The sequence below is a fragment of the Podarcis vaucheri genome, assembly GCF_965113315.1.
Source record: "Podarcis vaucheri genome assembly, chromosome: 3".
Lineage (NCBI taxonomy): Eukaryota > Metazoa > Chordata > Lepidosauria > Squamata > Lacertidae > Podarcis > Podarcis vaucheri.
In genome coordinates this window covers 39,448,982-39,467,632 of record NC_138761.1, presented here as the reverse complement: position 1 = coordinate 39,467,632, position 18,651 = coordinate 39,448,982, and the positions used below count along the sequence as shown (strand labels likewise).

The 18,651-nt window shown below is 42.8% G+C and overlaps 1 long non-coding RNA gene across 1 annotated transcript in view; it reads left to right on the top strand.

Annotated features, from left to right (window-relative positions):
- The first annotated feature begins 9,686 nt into the window (after positions 1-9,686).
- Positions 9,687-18,651, top strand: part of LOC309527918 — a 44,386-nt gene continuing 35,421 nt past the window's right edge. The window contains exons 1-2 of the long non-coding RNA XR_014217434.1: positions 9,687-9,769; positions 10,420-10,480. This is a non-coding gene — a long non-coding RNA (uncharacterized lncRNA). The remainder of the gene's footprint in view (positions 9,770-10,419; positions 10,481-18,651) is intronic.

Genomic DNA, 18,651 nt, shown 5'->3' with positions numbered 1-18,651 from the left:
GGCATGCCCAAACAACGATCTCTTAATTTAGGGGGGCACTGAGTGTTCATTGAAAGAAAAATGCTTCTAAACAGGTAGGCACAGTGGAATTAATTGCCGATGACCTCTCACTAGAGAACTTTGGGCAGGCTCTGAGAAGCTAAACACTGTCAAAGGAAACCTTTCACAACTCACGAAACTGGCTCTGGAAGTCCGGGTCCTGGGTCAATCCAGAGCTGAATTTATGATTTGTACAAATGTCAAAACCCAAGCCTATACTAAGAAAACAGCATGCACTTTTCACCTTACAGGATGACTTTTTATTATTGTTATTTGCCACAGGGTGGAGAGGGAAAAGTGCAATCTTTATTTATTTTTCTTTTTATCATACAGAAGTCCCCATCTCAGAATACACACACACACACGTATATTGCTTGTTCTCCTATATTATGTCATTTCTCTTCCTTCTTGGCTGTGCCATTTCTGGGTTGACAAGGCAACAGTGTGCATTGTGTAAATAAAGTTTGTTCTTCTTTTGAAGTATTTGGGAAGGCTTTGAAAATCTGGCTGCAGCTGTTCCCAATAATCTCAACTTTCTGCTCTATTTCTCTGGTTAACCTTGCTGACTCAAAACAACAATAACAAAAAACAAAAAATGTAGCCTGAAGGAAACAGTGCTAGCTGCTTTCTTCACTTTCCTGTGGCATATTTACTGGAGATCTTTGATGTCCGTTGCTCTTTCTCTGCAAGGATTCCCATAGAGACAGGGAAGAGCTCACACAAGTGAGTTTCCGCAGACAGAAAGGTGGGAAGCCTGACGGCCTCCTCCACATTCAAACCATCAGAGAGGCAGTGGCAAGGGGCTAATAATATGCCAAAAGATATTCCTTCTCTCCTTCTCTCCCTCCCTCTCTCTCTCTCTTTCTCTCTCTCTGTGTGTGTATTTATGAAGATCTGGATACATTTCTTCTATGAATGAAAGCAGCATCAATACAGTGTTACTTCTGCATTCGATCTAAAATGTTATGGCTGCAATCTAACCTGGGAGAAAAACTCATTGAACTGAATAGGTATTAGTATGTCTGAGTGGTCATGCATGGGATTGTACTGTAGATCCCATTTAGGATCATCATTAGTTTGACCTTAAATTCAATAAATTCAGGTCAAATCTAGGTTTGTAAATGGCAAAAAATAGCCTCCAATTTTCTTCACTGCTGCAAGTCTGAGATCAGCGTTGGTGGTGGTGATTGGAAATGCTCTTTACTCTTAGTTGGTTTCATCATTTGCTTTTGGAAAGTATTGCTTGAGAATTTGAAGAAACCATAACAATCAGTGCAGTTCTGAGATCATCAGATAAAAACAGTGCAGCTTAGAAAGTCCACTATCATGATTCAAAGTGGCATCCAATTGTACCCAGATGTAGACAAAAACCTGCCCATTGATCTCAAAAACCACCATGCAAAATTTGGTCACAACATCTTAAGTGTTGTCGAAGTGCATAGAGAACAGATAAACAACTTTCCAAAATATAAAGAAGATTTTAAAGTTGATTTCCAGTCAACTTACATAGGCCACAGGGACGCGGGTGTCACTGTGGGTTAAACCACAAAGCCTAAGACTTGCCGATCAGAAGGTCGGTGGTTTCAATCCCCGCGACGGGGTGAGCTCCTGTTGCTCGGTCCCTGCTCCTGCCAACCTAGCAGTTCGAAAGCATGTCAAAGTGCAAGTAGATAAATAGGTACCACTCTGGCGGGAAGGTAAATGGCATTTCCGTGTGCTGCTCTGGTTTGCCAGAAGCAGCTTAGTCATGCTGGCCACATGACCTGGAAGCTGTATGCTGGGTCCCTCGGCCAATAAAGCGAGATGAGCACCACAACCCCAGAGTCGGCCACGACTGGACCTAATGGTCAGGGGTCCCTTTACCTTTACCTTTACATAGGCCACATAGGAAATAAAGAAGCCACCTTCTACTGAGTCCATCTGGCTCAGTAATGTCTACACTGACTGGCAGCAGCTCTCCAAGATTTTAGACAGGGAATATTTCCCAGCCCTACCTAGATAAACCAGGGATTGAACATGAGATGTTTTGCACACAAAGCAGATGCTTCATGTGTCCATTCCAAGAGAAATGCAGGGGGTTGCTCTGTAGGGCAGGATAGTCCCAGCAGCAGCAGCAGCAGCACCCTGTTGACTTTTAAGTGGCTGGCTAAGGTAGGGTTTCTCTGTCATATCTGTAGATTTGTATAGTGCTCTAGTTAGAGTCATATTCATTGCTGCTGGAAGTTTCTTTTTTTGTTTCATGCATTTCTTCTGGTTTCTACTTTGCCATTTGAATATGCAGTTTTAATTTTTTCACTTGCATGTTAATGATTGCTAGCTGTGTGTAATATATAGATACTAATATAATGAAGACGTGAGTTCTGACTGTTTAAAAAAACATCAAGGCCAGCAAAACTCTATGGACTCCTGAATATGCTATTGAAAACCAACCAACCAAATGAATCTCTCTCTCTCTCCTTCATAGAAAGACTACTGCCACCCAATTTAGCATAAATTGTAGCTTGTTTGGAGAAGGGCAAAATATCTTCTTGAGAATCATATCTGGGCATAGATTTATCCCACCTTATTGGTACATGAAACTTAGTATGCTCGCTGTGAAACAAAGAAAGAACATTTCCCACTGTGTAAAATAACATTAATGCTGTGACAAGGAGGACAGGTTTTGGGAATGAAAATGTTTCCAGAATTAATGTCCTGACTTCCATGCAATTACCAGTATCCCACAAAGCATTCAAACCGAAACCTGCATTACAGCAAGAAACAGTTACACTGAGGTTCAAGCTCATCTAGAAACACCCCCCCTCCTTCTGATCTGGAAACTTTCCCCCTTACTCCACACTGCCTCACAGACACTTTTCCAGCTCCATGACAACACTAACCTAGGGAAATGGCCTCTTGAACTTAGGGGGACTTCCATAGCACTGGGCTCCGAAACATGTTTTTTCTTGGGGGGGGGGAATTGCAACCGTCATCTGTGGCCTTCTCTGTGTACGCCTTCCATGAGAGGTCCTGGCAACACAAGAATGGGCCTTTTCAGTGGTGGCTCCCCACTCGAGGAATGCTCTCCTCAGGGAAGCTCATCTAGCACCATCATTGCTTGTCTTTAGACACCAGGCAAAAACATTTATTTTCCACCAAGCCCTTTGGCTTTTAAATAGCTGTGGCATCTTTCTGTAGGTGGGATGTTTCAGTCCTGTCTTTTAAAAATATGAAAGAGTTGTAGATCCCTTCCCCACAGTTCTGTTTTTTTATGCTGGTTTTAATGTGTGTGTTGTTTATTTATGTTTGTAAATCACTTTTGTAAAAAAAAAAAAAGACTAATCACTACTGTAATTTAAATACTAAATAGTTGAAGATAAAGAATTGTACCCTCATCTAAATTCCAGGTCCATCCCCAACCCAAATAGAGCTAAGGTGCAGAGGAGACCAGAATTAACTGTGGCAGAAATACTTTCTGTGGTGTTTTTTTGTGTGTGGCGTTTTTGGGTGGATGGAACCCTACACAACGGCAACCCACATTCCTTGAAGCATAACACAACATGTACAGACAGCATCAACAAGTGACCTTATGAGAAAAAGAAAATTAGCAGCAAGAGGAGAACAAATTCAAACCTACCTCAGAGGCTGAAAGTGATTGAAAAGCTTTGATTTGAAATTCTCTCTCTTTCGGTCCTTTTACTCAACTTTAACAGAACGGAAGACAAAGACAAATGTTGTATTGCTGTTTAAAGCGAGTTCATTGCTGTGTTCTCAAAGATGCCCCAAATCTATGTAAGGAACGGCAGGTTCTCAGAAGGAAAGGGACGCTATATAGAGCAGCAGTGGGGAATGGGAGGCAGGCAGTGGGCTGGATCATTGTCTCCCTCCTGCTCACAAGCCAACTTTAACAGGTAGGAAAGGCCACACACCTGCCAGTCACCTAAAATCATAATGGTATCAATTATATACCCCCCTTAAAATAATAATAATATTTGATTGATTCTCAGATATATCAAAAGTAAGGAAAAAAGGTTGCCCATTTTTGCCTGCAGGGTTTTAAATCAGGCCAATAAGCAGAGCTGTGTGCCATCAGAATATTGCTGACAACATACTCCAGATGACCCCACTCAGTGGTTTCACTCAACAAATTAGATCCCGATGAAAATTCTCCCATCCTCATGCCTGGTTTGTTTGTTTTTAATGATATAATAACAACCAACACATGGTTTGGTGTTGAGGTGATTTACTCACTTTCGTGAGCATAAAAAAATACGTTGGATTGCATTTTTGGGGTGGCAAGGTAGGGTGGAGAGAGACCAGGGCAGCGAGTATCTTGATATTTTCCCCGCCCTCCCTATGTAGCTTCCCTTCTCTTTATATGCCCCCTGTCCCTTCATTGCATCCTCACCAAACCAAGAGAAGCAACCGTTCAAGCAGGTTCTTCTTTGGAAGCAATTGCTGAATGAAAACCTTATTTGGCTTGTCTTTGTAATGGGCCAGGGCTGGGCACCAGGCTTATGCAACAGATAAAGATGAGTAACTACATAATGAGGTTAAAATATTCATTAAGCTAATTGCACGTTAATTAAGTAAAGTACGCTATTAGGGCTTCCATTGAGCTCCATCTGTGTGGGCAAACAGGAGTGAGAATAATCACACCAGAAGAAAACCAAGGGAGAGACAGGCAATGGCACGGCTAGAGGGGCTGCATCACGGGAAGCGTTAGAGCTGAGGTCATCAGCATGAAGCTCTCTGTGCTGAGTCCATGTTCCCTTCCCACCAACACCAGATCATAGCTGTCAACCTTCCCTTTTTTGGTGCGAAATTCCCTTATTCCAGCGCCGTTTCTGCTGCTTCCCGCTGCTATCCCAGATTGTTAGATATCCTGTAGACTGTCCCCGGGACAGGTGAGGCTGCTGATCCCTTATTTTCAAATCTGAAAGTTGACAGCTATGCACCAGATAGTAAAATCTCCACCTGCCTACTTTGGACTGCCACGGAGAGGAAAACAGGGGCTCACTTGATGAGAATGTTTCTCCACAAAATAAATTGCCAGCATATCAAAAGCAATTATGTTAAGGCAAAGGTTGGACTAGGACCTTTTCCTTCCTCTCTTCCTCTCTCTCTGTTATATATAATATTAAATTTTTCTGTTTTACAATTGAGAATATTCATTTAGACAACCTTAAAATACCAGTGACTTTGCTTCTTCTCTTTCCATGGTTCATTTTGCATAGCATAAATCCCTGCATATTTTATATAAACTAAACCATTCAATATTCCATTATTACTTCCATCAAAACTTATTTACACTGTATAATTTATCTTAATGCTGCCAACGTTTTCAAGTGTACACAATTTCCCCTCATATATTCAACAAACATTTTCCAATCTTCTTTAAACGAATGTTCTTCTTGTTCTCTTGTTCTATAAGTTAGATCCGCAAGCTGCGCATATTCCATCAGTTTAAGTTGCCGTTCTTCTTTGGTAGAGACCTCGCTCGTTTTCCATTTTTGGGCTAACAAAACATGGGACTAGGACCCTTTTCCTACAGCAAGTACTCTTGACAGTTTAAAAGAAGAACAGGGTTAAAACTTTTGGGAATTATAGGGACACAACTACCCAAACTGTATAGAAATTTATTCATGTATGCTACTACAGCGGCAAGAATGTTACTTACCCAAAAATGGAAAGAAGCAGAAGTCCCAACAAAAGAAGAATGGATACAAAAACTTATGGAATATGCAGAAATGGTGATACTTACAGAAATCAAGATAAACTTTTTATAAAAGAATGGAAATGGCTTATGGAATATTTACAAACAAACTAAAAACAGATAAGAACACTGGCAGAATTATTGTAATAACCTGCAGTTTTATTTAAAGCAGATGAATAAATGAGCAGATTAAGTTAATTTGGATATGGAGAAAATATTAAAAATAAACTTAAGGAACTGCAGAAAGAGAGGGAAGGAAGTCAAGTTTTGAAAGGTTAAAATGATTGTAAAATGATTGAAATGTATAAAACTGAAAATCATAAAATGAATGAATGAATAAAAACTTCACAGCCTAATACTTTAGACTTGTTGGTACTGGGGCAAAACAGCAGCAATGCAGGTATTCTCCATGGCCACCTCATCTACAATGCCCCACTCTGGAAGGATCCTTGCAAGATGGTAGTTTCCCAGGCCCTAGAGATGCTCACCCCACCTGCACTGCTGCCACCTAAGCAGTGGCAAAATCCAAAGATGGAGGAAGAGGAAGAGGCGGCAGCGTGTGAGCCAGCCACTCTGTCTCAGGTCGTGAAATGTCTTGCCTCAGCTGTGAAGCACAGTTCCCTTTTGAGCATGCTCGGTTTCAAATGGGTGCTTTTTCTGACTCCACAAATATTTCCAAGTGGCAATGCTCACAGTCTCCAGCTGCAAATGTTCGACAGCTCTGCATAGCCAGGGTGAGGTCTTACATGCACTTCCTGGGCTTTGTACAGCTGTCTACTGTACTCTTTGGATAGCGGGGAAAGAGAGTAACTTTGGGAAAGGGGGAACTGGCAGATAAGATGAGCAGCATCAGTTTTCTGTTACTCCAGAGGGTTCAAGCAATCCTTGGACCCAAGGGATTTAATGTACAAGAAGAAGAATTTAAACTAAACATTTGGAAGAAATTCCAGATGGTACAACCCATTTGGCAGTGGAACTGGCTGTGGGCTCTCCCTTATTAGAGGTCTTTCAGCAGAGGCTGGATGGCTACCCAGCAAGATTGATGTATTAGTGAGTTTCTTGCATCATGAGTTGGACTAGATTATATTTGAGGTACCTTTCAATTCTACGGTTTTCTGAATTAATTTTTGAGCTGAGCAAGTGGGGAGTCATCAAAGTGTATGTGTGGAAGGTGTGTGTGTGTGTGTGTGTGTGTGTGTGTGTGAATTTCTCAAAACCTGGAATATCGAAAGAGCTCCAGGAAAAATAGAACAGATTGCTGCTCCATTTAAAGCACAATCCAGGGCACATCTACTCAGAAGTAAATCAAACTGAGTTAAACTGGGCTCATTCCAGGTAAGTGAGCATAGGATTGCAGCTTTAAACGTCTTGTGTCAGGGCCACAGAGGACAGATTTGTTAATAAATACCTCTTCAAAAAAGAAGAAAATTTGATCTGACATAATTACGACCAAGGCTCCAAAAGGCAGAACAGGGGAAGTGTCTAAATATTTCATGATAAAATTCATTAATAATGGAACATAAGAACTAAATTACATAACTGCCACCTTAAGTTAAATAATATTTTTTTCCATAGAGGGAGAAGCAGATGGGATGAGTTCCACAGCCAATACTTTTAGTTCAATATATGAATAATTCTGGCAAACAAAAATATTAAGATTTACAGAAAGCGGGGGTGGGGTGGATTCTATCAAGAAAGAGGATTTGGAGAAGGAAAAATTAGTGCTGCCACCAGTGATTGGGCATGGGGAAAGTAACTGGAATATTGTGCCCTTAATCTTGCAACTTGTCTGTATTCAGAGAAACTGTATTCAGAGAAACTGAATACAGCCTCTTTCCGTTTGTTGGTTTCTCGTCGTAGAAATGACACCACTTATTGTTATTTTTAATTATTGTTCTGCAGAATTGAAGCTGGCACAGCTTGTGACAAAGGCCTGTGACCTCCAGATGGATTTCTGAAGGACTCAAGTATCATACTGTAAATGTCCAGCGCCTGAAATTTGGGTGAGATCTTTCAACAAGCTCACATAATTGAGTTCCCCAAGTTCCTAAGCCTGATAATTCAGGCTTGTTATCCTGAGTTAACCTCACTCACAATTAATTTACATGAAGCAAAGTTGCTAGGTAAGATCCCTGGAGCCTCAGTGCTCTAAACTGGAATATCATTCGGAACCCCTCTATCCTTCATTAAAGATTTTAATCCAGTGCACATTTATCTGGAAGCAAATCCAACTGCTTTCAATTAGAATGACTTCTGGGTAAACATGCATAAGCTTAGGCCACAAGCTGCTTGTACGCAAGGGCCTTGCTTTGTTGTTAAATTGGTTTAAAAGCTAACAAACATTCTGCTATGTGTACCCCAATCTTTGAGCAATGAGATGCTTTAGGGGAGCCAGCACATACTTTATGTTGGGATTCCTTGGAATGAAGGTTGCCAGAGACTGTGGTGTCTTTGTGATAGATGGTTTTATTTACATATATAGAACAACCTGAGCATAAAATGGAAGGGCTCACAACATTGACACTTCAATGGATCTTACTGCCCCATTAGGTTTCCTAGTCATTTCTCCCCACCAACTACAAGCCTTACTTTTGGTTTGGCACAGAGAGCAAGTCAAACCTCTCTGTCTTCCTAGCTTCAGGCAATACCAGGCAATACCAGGCAATACCCTGGCCTATTCTTCTCCCACCCCTAGGAAGCACCACTAACTAGTTGTTTCTATGGCAACACACCTGTACTTGAATAACTCTTTAGTCATGTAAAAAGGATGCCTAAGAGACTTAGCTAGGGACATTAAATGGTTTAGCCACTTCAGCAGTTACCTTCTACTACAGAATCCCATCTTACAGCTATAAAAGCACAGACCTGGATGGACTTCAAAGATGGCCTCCAAAGTAGCCCCCATCCTATAACAATACTAAGCATGGGAAGCTGTCTTACCCTAGGTCTGAGTCTGAGCTCCACGTCTTTCCCATTGCTTACTGCCTGATTCTTTCTAAATGAAAATGCAAGGCATGTGCTCTTCCCCTCCTTGAAATGGGGGAAGGATCATGGATGAGTGGTAGAACGTATTTGTTGAGTATTAGATATCCCAGTTTGGTCCTAGGAATTGCCAGTGCAATGGAACTTAGGTATAAGGCTGGCCCAAGGACATTGGGGGTGGAATTCCACTAATGAGTCCCATCAGTGCAAGGACCTCCACTTCCATGACAGGGCTCCCCACCTTCACCCTACACCCTCTAATTGCTTGGGGTGGGGTTAGGAGAACTCCCAGAGCAGCGTGCAGGTGGAGGAGAGAATGGATCACCCCCCCCCCCCGGCAAGCCAAAATGCTTGCCCTGATGGAACAATAGCCTTAGTGTGACTTTGAATTCCTCCCTTTGCTGCCTGAACTGAGGGACAAGGATACTAGATCTCCTCCAGATGACCTATTTCAATCTGCAAAAAACAACAACAAATCGGTGTTTCCTCTGATTAAGCACTAAAGAGTGGGTTTACACAGGGAAAGCTCCAGGCAAAAAATAAAAATGTTTTAATGCTCAGACCCAGAGCTTTAAAGTGCGGGCCTGTGCCTGGAAAGAGTGGGGCAAAAGGTAAGTGGATAAGCCCATCTTCACTGAGCATTTATTCTGATTTATTTGCAGGGCAGCTTGGATTTGAATTCCTTCTACTAAATAGTGACTGTCTGGCGATACCCCTTACTTCAGACCATGATGGGACAGTGTCCACCCTGACACATAAGAGAAGCAGGCTGGCTTAGGGGCAACTGTGTCTTACAACAGAAGATAAGGACTAGGAGGCTCAAAAGGTAGAGATGTAGCTGTCACCACCACTACCACAAAACACACACACACACTGCTGCATCTTGCACCTCAGGCACCTGCTTCTCTCTGCTTCCTTTTAGGGTTTTGATCCTGCCAGGCAGCAGAGCCAGGAAAGACATTTGCCAGGGGCCTTGGATTGCTGAATTTGCCACTCAGAGTTGACAACACTGGGCTAAATAAACCAAATGGTCTCTAACTCTGCTTCCAAAATGTACATATGCTCAGACTCCGGCAAATTTGCAAGGAAATAAAGTGAAGATGCTCACTTTTCCACTGGCCATTGCTTCTCTCTCTTTATCAGCACCAGTGGTTTTACAGGCATTAGCAGGCGAAGCATGGAGACAAACATTATCCCCCGCTAATATCTAAAGATGAACCTGCTGTTATGTGTACAGTGCTGGGGCTGGCATGAAGTCACTGGCAATCCTACAGTAGTTGGAGGTCTATAATGAGGGTGGCCAGATACTGCTGAAAGTCCCCCATCTGCACAACTATTCAAGGTGCAAAGCCCTGTCCTCTTTTGCCATCCTACTGATAGCTGCTTTTTTCTGGGGGTACGCAGGGGTACGCGTACCCCTAAACATTTTGTGACTCTAACAGGAGAAGAAACTAATAATAATAATAATAATAATAATAATAATAATAATAATAATTTCTTCTCTAGCATGGTGAATCATCAGTTCCATCGCTACCCCCGATGGCGGCCGCATTTCCTGTCACAGTGTTTCCTGAGTCTCAGACAGAAGCAAGCTTTTAATGTGTGAAGTAGGAGTTGGAATCTAGCACAGTGATTAGTCAGTTTCGTTGTTACCGCCTCCGAAGGTGACTTCCTTTTCTTTCCTTGTGTTTCCTGAGTTTTAGACAGAACCCAACCTCATGCCAATGTGGAGGTTACTGTGAGCTGTCAGCTGTGTAATATGAGGTAATGCATGTTCTTTGTACTTTTGTCCATTTACTGTATTTATTTTTCCCAATTGGAGCTATGAAGTGGTGATTTTCTTGATTTTCTTTTCCTTTAGAAAAAAAAGGCGCACTGGGTCTAATCATCTGGACAATTACAACACAATGCTATACATGTTCCCACAGTGGGACTTAATCCCAGGTGACTGTGTATAGCAGGGGTGGGTAACCCCAGTCCCAGGGGCCGGATATGTTCCACCCACAAGCGATTCCTCCCCCTCCAAGACCCCACCAATGTTGCACCGTTCAGACACCAGATACTTCCTTCATATAGTGCAGCCACCACCATTATGGTGTTGCCTATGGCAGGACTTCCCCAACTGCAGGACAGAGCCAGCCAGAAGAGGAATTTCCCTCCCACATTGATCCAGACTGTGTATATGCTACACTGTTAAAGGACATTCTAAGGATATTCTTTCTCTTAAAGAATTCTGGGCACTGTAGCTTGCTGCTTGCAGAGTTACGGTTCCCAGTAATCCTTAACAAACAGCAATGCCCAGAATCCCATGAGGTAAAGAATGTGCTTCAATGTGTTAGAATTCCTGCTCCATGATTGCAGTCATGGGATTTTTGTCTTTCACATGACAGTATATGTTTTGACTCCACAGAGTGGGAAGTGACGGACACAGGATGTTTGTGTTACTGTGTTCCATGAAGTGGGACTATTGTCCTTTGTTCTTTTTCTCTTTGCTGTCTGATGCTAGAGAGAGAGTGTTTGTACTAACTAATGTTGCAGTGCTCCGTGTGTGTTTATAAGTAAATAAAGTAGATTAGCCAAAATGCTGAGTTGCTGAGGTCTGTCACGCAATGCTGTGCAAACTCTGCGGATCCCTAAGTGTGCTGGTGTTGGTTGGCATCAGTCACTGTGATTTTCGGGCTGAAGAAAGCTAATGAAGCTCCCGAATGATCGACCAGGAGGGAGAGAACATGCCAGTTGGGCATGTGTCTCTGCCAGGGTCCTACTCGAGTGTAGGCTGAACTCCTGACACAATGTGCATTAAAGGTATAGTGGGTGCACAACCCCTGGATTAGTAATTGGCACATGGATTCCCATATATCTCAGAGATTCAAAGTTGCTGGAAATTTTGAAACCATAGAGTATTCTCCTACTTTAAGTTGGGAACAGCGGTGGTGCAATTCTGCCCCCTGAAGTAGTGGCCTCATTTGCATCATGGCTGGGCCAGCTCTGAGTAGCACAAAATAGGTAGCACAAGGAGGGCCTGGAGGTCATGCCACACCGTAGTTGCATCCCCATTTGCAATGTTCCAAGGCTTAGAGGCTTCTAGGCAAGACCAGCACTGCCCATAAGCCTAGATGTGTTTTGCATTGGACCCTGAACTGGCTGAAGTCTGGTCCAAGATGCATTGCTGATGGTGGACTCCCCAAAACCCAGTATTTTGCAGCAGCTGCTTGCAACCTCAACTGACCATGTTAACCAACTTGAAAGTGTCAGTTATCAAGTTTCATGGTATCCCGTCTGATCCAAGGATGCCCAGCAACAGAACCCAATGGGATAGGAGGTCTTATTTTGTTTTCATTTTATAATTTGGCAGCAAGAGTTGAGCATTAAGCAAAGTTATCAGAGGAGCTCATTGCACACTGTGTGCAGGGGTGTGGGTTCTATTAAAAATCCATTTGGGGAAGAATTTGCCGAACACGCCAAGCGGGAGAGTGAATGCAAGCAAAATAAAATTGTTTACAAATTCAAACAATTATTCATGAAAGGTTATTTTGCTGTATTAGCTCAGCTGTACAGACAGTGTGGGGGTTAAGAAAAGAATCTATTAATAGCTCAATAAGAGAAGTGACAGCTGTGCCATTTTCTTTAGGTTCTCTGTAGCCAGCGGTAAAACCCACATCTTTTATAGTGTTATTAAGCATATTTTCAGATGGATGGAACACTCTCAAGAGCACATCTCCACAAAGCTGATTTATTTAAAAACAACAACACTGTAGCCTTCTTTTCTTTGTAAAATAAACAGCTTGCAAGCACCTCCCTCCAGTAAAATGCACTGAAATAGTTCAAATTACAAGACAGTTCAAGTTACTAAAATCAGATTCAAATATTAAAACCAAGAGCAAGGCAAAACAATTCAGTATAAAACAGGGAGACAGACCTTTAAACCAAAAGCTCTGCAAATAAAAAGGTGTTAGTACCTACATTGAAGCTTAAAAGGTAGAGGATGTGGTTCAACTAAGCTTTGCTCAGAATAGATCCATTGATGTTAATGGATCTAACTTATCCATGCTTACCTTTTGCCTTGTGCTTTCTGGGCATAGGTCCACACTTTAAAGTTCAGTGTTTGAGTGCCAGGGCTTTTTTCAGCCAGAACTTGCCGGAACTCAGTTCTGGCACCTCTCAGGTGGGCGCCATTGCCATTATAAGAGAACAAGGACAGTGTTCATGGTGAATTCCAGCACTTCTTTTTCTAGAAAAATAGCACTGCTGAGAGCCCTCCCCCTTTTTTTTAGCCCTGGAGCTTTCCCCGCAAGAACCTGCTCTTTAAAGCTGAAACACAACAAATGGCAAATCAGGTTTTCTGGGAATTGCCATTTGCTTTGAATCAGTGGTAAAGAGTGGGTTTTTGTGGAGAAAGTGTCAGAGAAGAAGAAGAAGAAGAAGAAGAAGAAGAAGAAGAAGAACAAGAACAAGAAGAAGAACAAGAAGAAGAACAAGAAGAACACAGAGCTTTAAAGTGTGGACCATGCCTGGAAATCCAGGAGGAAAGGTAAGTGTGAATAAGCCCTTAGCCATGTTCGTTAGTTTCAGTGGATCTTAGTTGAAAGCAACCAACCCTGAGAGGAAGTTCAACAACCTGAGTGAAACAACAGAAAATCCCCTTTCTCTCATCCCAATCAATTATACTTCTAAAAAGTGATGGGTTACATAGAAATCAGGCAGGAGGACACAACCTATATCAAGTACTGTCACCTTCTGCATTCTGGAAGTAAGACACATGGACATCCTAATTTAATTTTGTAAGTAAATACAAATTGCATTGTAAGCCTTCTTAGGAGAGTTTAACTATGGAAAGGTGGCATGCAAATAAATGATGCTGAGGATAGCGATTGTGAGCTGAAGGGGAGCATTACAAGCCACTGGGAATCACATTCTGAATCAAGGAATCGCAAACTTCAGTGACATCACCATGGGAAAGTGGTTTTTACCTACAATCCTAGAGGGCAGGGGTGGAGAAATCGTGGTCCTCCAGTTGTTGTTGGCCACCAACTCCCATCATCCCTGCTCAGTGAACATACTGACTACAGCTGGAGTCCAACAAGCTCCCCACCCTGGTTGATGGCTGCTGGCAGAGGATGCACTATTTAACTGGACTAGACAGACCAATGATCTGACTCAGTAAAAGTCTGTTTCACATGTTCATATATGCTCGAGCTGGCTTCATAATCCATTTTATTTCTTTATTCAAGCAGAGTTATAGTCCGCCTTTTTATTGCATCCATGATTCTCAGGGAGGCTAATAACAAACATTAAACAACTATAAAATCCATGCATAAAACATAATAAATACAAAACAGCAAAGGCATGAAAAGGATGCAACACATAAAAGCAGCTGAAAACAGAGAGGTCAGCTGGATAACGATCTCTGTATCTATACATCTATGCACTAGTCAGATCACATACAGTGCACTGTGTTCAGTTTTGGGCACCACAGTTTCAGAAGGATGCAGGCAAACTGGAATAGGTTCAGAGGGGGGCAATGAAGGTGGCTTGCAGTATGGAAAACAAGTGAAAGAAGCTGAGTATGTTTAGCCTGGTGAAGAAAATGAGAACATGTTAGTATTCTGCAAATACCTGAAAGACTGCCACAATGAAGAAGGTAAAGATCTGTTCTCTACTGCCCCAAACAAGAGGACTAGATCTAGTGGGCTTACGCTGCAGGCTAAACTTTGGGAGAAAGTTATTGACAGTAAGAGCAGGTCAACAACATGAAACCAGCTTCATAGAGTGGCTTTCTCCCATTGGAAATCTTCAGACAGAAAGTGAGCAGCCATCTACTGGGGATTCTTTATTCCAGGGATTGGACTAGATCATGGAATCACAGAATTGTAGAGTTTGAAGAGACCTTGAGGGTCATCTAGTCCAGTCTCCTGAAATGCAGGAACCTCAACTAAAGCATCCATGACAGATAACCATCCAACCTCTGCTTAAAAGTCCATTACCTTTCGAGGGAGAGCATTCCACTGTCAAACAGCTTTTAACATCAGAAAATTCTTCCTGGTGTTTAGTCAGAATCTCGTTTCTTGTAGCTTGAAGCCGTTGGTTTAGGTTCTGCCTTCTGGAGCAGGAGAAAACAAACTGATCTCCAAGACCCCTTCCAGCTTAGAATTCTATGATTCTACCACTTTCTGTGCTGCATAATGACTTCTTGCACTGCTCCTGTGCCAGCCCTGTTGATGGTAGATAGCACCTCCAGTCCATCAGTGTTCCCATGTGATTACAATATTTGGACTCAGCCAACATTGATGGAAGACCATCGTGACTTGTGATATCCTGTGAAAGTTCCAGTGCATTGCTGATCCCATGCTCATGCTGAGGCGGTAAAAGGAAGTCAAGTCCACATAACATTCACATTCCTGGGGGTTGGAGGAAGGGTATATAATTTAAAATATTTAATGTGGGTTGGGCGGGGGGGAGCAAAAAGTTATTTTAACCAAAGCAGTTTATGGGCAAGATGACCTAATACGTCTTTTCCATTTCCAAAGTCTCTCAACCTACCCTAAGTTTACCATTAAGGAATCACATGCAAATTTAATTAAGTATTTAACGTTTTCCTTCCTGTAGCTCTCCGCCTCATCAACTCTTCATCTCATTTCAAATCTCAGCTGACTCTCTCTTTTCTCTCTGACTCATGTTTCACTCCCCCTGTGCTATTATCCCAGTAATTGTATGATTTAATTCTCTCAAATGTTTTGGGTTTTCTCTTTATGGGGAAGTTGTAATGCTGCATATTAGCCTTGCTAATGCTTGGTTTTTAGCCTGCACACAAGGCAATTTGGTGCCGGGTCCTTTGACCTCTGGAGACCTTCGTTCAGATTAGGGCAACAATAAGAATGAATGTGGTCGATTTATTCTTCTGTAGGGAAAAGCGTATTTTAGAGTCAGTCATGGTTTATTCATATAAATTCCAAGACACTGAGTGCTGCAGCATCAGCCTGAGAGTCACAATGGTACTACTTGGAGAGCCAAATCCAAACACTTACCTAGCCAGAATTGACAGCTTGTTTTACATGCCGGCAACTCTAGGTGGCTGCCTAGAGCAGTATGTTGAGCAGTATGTTTTTGCTGCTGCAAGGGATGGAAAGGACTCCTATCCCTTTTCAGTCAGTGGTGGCACTGATGAAATATAGTGAGGAAGACAGTTAGGAAGCAGGTTAGGAACATACCCGCCATACACTCTTTCAGGACATTGGTCCATCTTGCTCAGTGTTGTCTGCATTTACTGGCAGTTGCTCTCCAGTAAACAATGGGCCCCTGTGACTTTCATCCTCACATGTGCAATGGGAACTTACTCTCGGCTTATTTTCATTCTGTGGTGGCCCCATAAATAGATGTCAATATGTATGAGCCTAAAGCTATGGTTTTCCCAGTAGTGATGTATGGAAGTGAGAGCTGGACCATAAAGAAGGCTAATTGCCGAAGAATTGATGCTTTTGAATTATGGTGCTGGAGGAGACTCTTGAGAGTCCCATGGACTGCAAGAAGATCAAACCTATCCATTCTTAAGGAAATCAGCCCTGAGTGCTCACTGGAAGGACAGATCATGAAGCTGAGGCTCCAATACTTTGGCCACCTCATAAGAAGAGGACTCCCTGGAAAAGACCCTGATGTTGGGAAAGATTGAGGGCACAAGGAGAAGGGGATGACAGAGGACGAGATGGTTAGACAGTGTTCTCGAAGCTACCAACATGAGTTTGATCAAACTGCAGGAGGCAGTGGAAGACAGGAGTGTCTGGCATGCTCTGGTCCATGGGGTCACGAAGAGTCAGACACGACTAAACGACTAAACAACAACAAAAAAGGCTCGTTAGCTCTTACTCTTTCTAAATGTAAAAGGTCATTTCCACAGACTAGACAAGCTGTCCCAGACAGAGCTCTTAAGATCTATGATTCATGGGCTACTAAGGAAACATGAGAACCACATTCACACAGCTCATCCTCAATACAGTGGTACCTCGGTTTACAAACACTTCAGGTTACAGACTCCACTAACCTGGAAGTAGTACCTCGGGTTAAGAACTTTACCTCAGGATGAGAACGGAAATGGCGTGGCAGCAACGGGAGGCCCCATTCGCTAAAGTGGTACCTCAGGTTAAGAATGATTTCAGGCTAAGAACGGACCTCCGGAATGAATTAAGTTCATAACCAGAGGTACCACTGTACAAGGCCCCTTGTGAAAACAGGATGCTGGACGAGATGGGCCTTTGACCTGCTCCAGAAAGGGGTCTTCTAGCGTTCTCATGCAATATGCATTACGTGCACCTAAAATGCAACGTGTAAACGTGCCAAATAAGTGTTTGAAAACGTCTCACACAGGAACACTCTTCAGAGAAACGGGATCACTTGCAGCTCCCTCTTGAGTGTACAGTTGATGGCAATGGTTGGTTTGGAGCTGTGCAATCTATTTACTTCATGTGCCAACAGGCAACAGGTATGGCAAAGCAAGTGGAAGCAAGAGAAAAATATCTCTGACCAAATCCGACCTACCTGTATCGGCATATAGGTGGTAGTAGCTGTCCTGATATGCAAAGCAGGAACAAGATGCTAGCAAGGATCCAGGAGCAAAGCTAAGCTAAGTGCATAATTATATGGTACTTGGGGTAATTTTCCTTTTCCTCTGAAAATGCACATTGGCTCTGATTTTCCTATCTGCAGATTGTAAGCTCATAATTAGCAGCAAATTACTCACACAAGTGACAATTTTTGTGCTTTCAAGTAAACAGACAAAATACCCGCAGTTCTCAAATTGCCTCTTGGTGCTGCAGACACCTGGCTCTTTCCGGCCTCATCCAGTCCACATGTTGGGGAAAGTGGGGGGAAATGAGATGGGGGGGAGGGATAAGGAGGAAACGTCTTTTCTCAAGTAGCTTAGAGAAGAGTGCTTCAAATATAACTTCAAGGGAAACAGCCGTGACTTCCTTAAAACCACACTGGGGGTGTGTCATGGCAGTTGTCCCTTGAGAAACAGAGGCTGGAATTGTTTTTGCTGCCGAGTCACAGCATGCCAGTGAAACGGGACGGGGGGGGGGACAGCCTAACTCCCCCCCTCCCAGTTGCTAGATGAAATGAAATCCACAGAGAAACAGACTGCAGGGAATGTGTGCCTGGTTTGACTGGGGAGTAAAATGGATGCAAAGTTCTCTTTCATCTCCAAGTTCTACCTAACTTGAGATCTCTGGAGAAAGCTTGTTTTCATACATGAGACAGAGAGGGAATGAGCAAGTGAGGGAGGGAGGGGCTGAGCATAAACTGAAGCTAGAATTCAGCAATGTAACAGCTTCACTGTAGAAAAAGGTCTAAGGCCTGTGTAAGGCAGCCATCCTTCACTGTACGTCCACTCCTGTGTAGCTACTCACAGCTTTTTCTCAACCTTCTTAATGTACTTGATAAAGTTGCCAGTTGCTGAAGACACTCAGCTCTATTTCTAAATAATAACTGAAACAGTTGAGGCTGTGTGGTCCCTGGTCCTGGATGCAGAGGTGAGGTGGATGAGGAATAGCAAGATGAGCTTGGAATCCTGGCAAGATGGAGGCACTGGCGGGGGGGAGTAGTTCCTGAAACCCGCAAATTGTTGAGCTTTTCATTTAGGAAGACCCCAAAGTCTCCCCCTAGAATATTGATTTTAAACTTTTGGAACTCTTTCTGCTGCTTTTCCATTACATTTTTGCACCCGAAAACCAGGACATGTCAAGAATTTTCCTGACGTGTGGAAGTGAGATCTCATCAGCATATAATACCTGTGTCCAGAGATCTGCACTGGTTCCTGATTTGCTAGCAAACCAGGTTCAAGGTGTTGCTATTACTATACAAAGACTTTAATAACTTGAGCCCAGTCTACCCACGAGATCTCCTTACTACAAATCTGCCCTCTCACCTGGCAGTATTACAGGTGC